This window comes from Cryptomeria japonica, chromosome 1 (assembly GCF_030272615.1).
Source record: "Cryptomeria japonica chromosome 1, Sugi_1.0, whole genome shotgun sequence".
In the NCBI taxonomy this organism is placed as follows: Eukaryota; Viridiplantae; Streptophyta; class Pinopsida; order Cupressales; family Cupressaceae; genus Cryptomeria; species Cryptomeria japonica.
In genome coordinates, this window is record NC_081405.1 from 307695398 (window position 1) to 307699579 (window position 4182).

A 4182-nucleotide genomic window follows, 5' to 3' on the forward strand; every position below is an offset into this window, starting at 1 on the left:
TTGAAACATAAAATATCAATTTTTGTTAGTAAATGTACCAATAGTTGTAAGGAAATGTACCAATAGTTATTAGGAAATGTACTAATATTGTAAAAAGTAACCAATCAGGTGATGCCATATTAGCTGCACAACTATTGGGGTCTCTTTTGCATGCCTATTGGTCTCACTTTTTTTTTAGGTTGTTTTGGACACCTTAGCAAAAAGCTTGCTGGTGTGGCATCATACTTGTTGATGTGGCCCTAAAACCTTAGTTATAAGCAGGGGACTTGCCAAGTAAGTTGTTGTAAAAAAATCGAAGTGATTTGAAATTTCCACGTAGGATTTTGAGAAGCGCGAAGTTAAGGTGCACAACTACTGGGTCCTTTCCCCTATGTTATCTAGAGTTATATTGAGCTTTGTGATTAGAGGTTACAATACTCAAGCAAGGACCATTTGAGGCATTGTAATCCTCTTTATGGTTTAGATTGTTAATGTTAATTATTAGTTAACTTTTTAACTACTTTAAGATAGATTAATTTTTATGTCGTTCTTCTTAAGTTAAACTGTTATAATTTTCTAATGGTATCGATAGACTAGGATTGTGAGTCTCAACCTATAGCATAGTTAACTTTGCATCACTCGTAGCCACTATTGTGTCATTAAACAGTGACTTGAAACCATTATTGAGTAGATAGGTTCATTTCGGGTATTATTACGCCAAAGGTGTCTCCTACTATGAAATGGACGGGCTAATTTTTTTGGATCGACGGTTCAACCTCCTCAATACAGCATGCAAGACGATTCAAACATTTTTGTCCGTTATATTTATTTCATTGGTTGTACACGTAAATAAATGATGAGGACTATGAATAAATTGTAAGGGCTTAATTTCCCACACATTTTCTTACGTTTCTCATAGTTTCCTATGCAAATACATTTCCTAGTTGCAAAAAAATGATCTTCCATTTACTTGTAAGCACGTGGGAGGCTACTTGTCTAATTGTATTTACTCGCAATTTTTTTGTTGTTTTACCGCTTCCTCACCAGTATCTGTGCAAAAAATCTCGCACACCACTTCACCCTTTCTTGACCATCACCGCTTCCCATGCAGAACATCCTGTACAAATATATGGAGTACGATTACTTCTACTGCGGTGAACATGCAATACTATACAGGTTGCATTTAATTTGATTTGACTTTCAATAGTTTTTAAAAATGTGAAGTCCGACACATTCTTCATTCTATTTGTGCAAGGTATTTATCGATATTATTAAAGAGTAATAGATCGCTAGCCAAGGAAGAATCGTTGAAGACATTGAGAAATCCATCTCAAAAGAGGGAGTTTGATTAATTAAACAATATCAACTCATATTATGATTAAGACATAGTCAAGCAATAGTCGATCTCAATTAGTGTAGCAGCAATTCAAATGATCATCAAGCATCTGATCAGCATCAGCTATTGTTATGTATTACCAACCAAAAGCATATCAATCCTAGGAGGAAGTTGAGCAATCCAATGACTAATCATAATCACTAGTTAGACAAAGATTTGGAATGATTATGGTTAATAGCAATTTATGATGACATACCAATTTGGTATGAAAGGAAGAGCTTTGTAGTCACATCTACCTATGCTCCTTTATCTATATCGAATAAAATGTACTTGCTGATAATATGCATTCATAAATGAATGATTTTTTCTTTACGATAGCTAAACTTCTAATAAAAAACTCTTCATGATTTTAAATATAATTTTTTAATTATATTTTGAATTTTAAAAATAATTTATTTTAATCAATAATATATAAGTCCATTCCACAAGGACAAGTTGCATTTATTTCGATTTTATTTTTAATATTTTAAAAATGTAAAATTTTATTATTATTTTTTTTAAATTAGAATTTTGAATTTTAAAAATAATTAATTTAATTTCTTTGATATTTTTTATGTTTTCTTAAGATCTCAGGTTTGGAAAATACTTGACGTAAAATACATATGGTTTATTTACCCATTCACATATTTTTGCTCACACAACTAAAACATGTCAGGTTTTGAAGTTATCTCTATCTTGAACAAAAAACTCCTACACTGACCATTAATATATGTTTCTTTTTAAGATTTGATTCTTATTATTTTTTTTTATTAAGTAGTGTTTCACCTTAAATACGTCTAGTCAAATTCATCTCACTTTGCTCCATCTTTGCACCAATGGTCTAGTAGTATAATAGTACCTTGCCACAGTACAAATCCAGGTTTGACTCCCGGCTGGTGCATTTGCATTTTGTGTTTTTCGCTTGGACCTGCAATATGTTTTGGAGGATATTTGCACCACCCATTTTACACCCTCTCTTACTCTTGATCGGCCCTCAGTTACTAGGCCCCTCCTCTTTTACCATATGGATAATATCTTATTCTGAACAATGTCATATTATGATGTCAAATTTATTGACTCATCTACTTTGTTCAACTTGATTAAACATATCTTGAAAAAGTCTTTAAAAAATCCTATCAAACAAGATAGAATTATTTATTGCTTATATGGAAGAGATGTTTGGACAAAGACCACCAAGTTAACCATTTGCAAGCTCCCCACTCCCAACATTTAGTGCACATGGTTTATATTAGCAAGGTTTTGAAGGTGGGTTAAAATAGTTTTTAAAAAATTTAGCATTGAGAATAATTAATAATTTGGTGTAATGTAGTTAGTTATTAGATATGATATATTTTTAAAATAATTTGAATTATACAAATATTTAATAAATAATAAAGACAATTATAATACTATTTTAGTATATATAATAATATAAATATATAATTATACTAATAATAAATAAAAATATTATAGAAAATAATAGATAGTAACATATAATTGTAATATAATTTTTATAATAAAATATATTTATAAATAATTAATAAATAGATGAAAATATTAAATATCTATACATTTATTATTTTTCTTACATCATCTTAAAACATGTATAACATTCATAGACATTAAGTTTCCACAATCCATGAAATATTGCTCAACTATTTTCCGGAATCAACTGTGTAAAAAATAAATTTGAATCTACATTTTGGATCACACTCTATGATCCATCATCAAAATGAAACAAGTTAGAAATCACAGAGTGTGATCTGTAATGTTGATGCAAAAAAAAATAAAAAAATACACAATCGATTCTAGAAATAGCTGAGCAATATGTATAACATTTAAAAAATAATAATAATCTCATGTTGGCAGTCTATAATTAAATCAACATTCTTAATATTTGTAAACATGCATTGCATTTAAATGTAACCCATCATTGGCACATGATAGTTCACTTCACATGCGTAAAATTTGTAATTGTGGATCATATGCAAATGTACTGAATAATAGGCACAATCCAACTCATTTGACGTATAAAAGGTTAGTTAACATGGAACATGACCAAATATAACTTACAATTTACCTCACATTCTTTACAATTGTAAACATGGATCACAATAAATATAACCCATAATTGGCACATTACAATTCACTACACATTCTTAAAATTCAAGTAACTATGGATTGTAGTAAAATGTAATGCATAATAGACATATTGCAATTCACTTGACATATTTGAGGGTTGTTAACATGGAACATGATCAAATATAACCCATCATCGATACCATACAAATTTTGTCATGTTCTAAAGTTTTTAAAGTCAAATACAATTAAACTGATATCATACACTATTCTCTATTCAAAATCGTTTATGTAGTCATTGGATGAAGGAGATTTTAATAGGAAGGAAAATACTTACTCTCTTTTCAATTTAGTACTATATTGATTCATTTCACGTTAACTAATAAATTATGGCAATATAAGAAAACAAATAGACAGAAAAAGAGTAAGAATATGTATGAGCAATATAAATGTAAAAAGACAAAGATTAAGAAGCCAAACTTATCCAAAAGTATATACCAAATGCTACTAGAATATTATATTAAGGTAATTATCTTAAAATGAATCTAAAACTAAATAGAAATTGATGCCATTAACACACACACACCATGCTTCTCCCTCTCTATATCTATGCATCTCTCTCCCTCATTTTCTCACGTATACAATCCTCATTTCTCCCTCCCTATCCCTATCTCTCCCCCATCTCTCTCCTTCCCTCCCTCTCTACCTATCTCCCTCCCTATCCCCCTATTTACCTTTGTATATATATT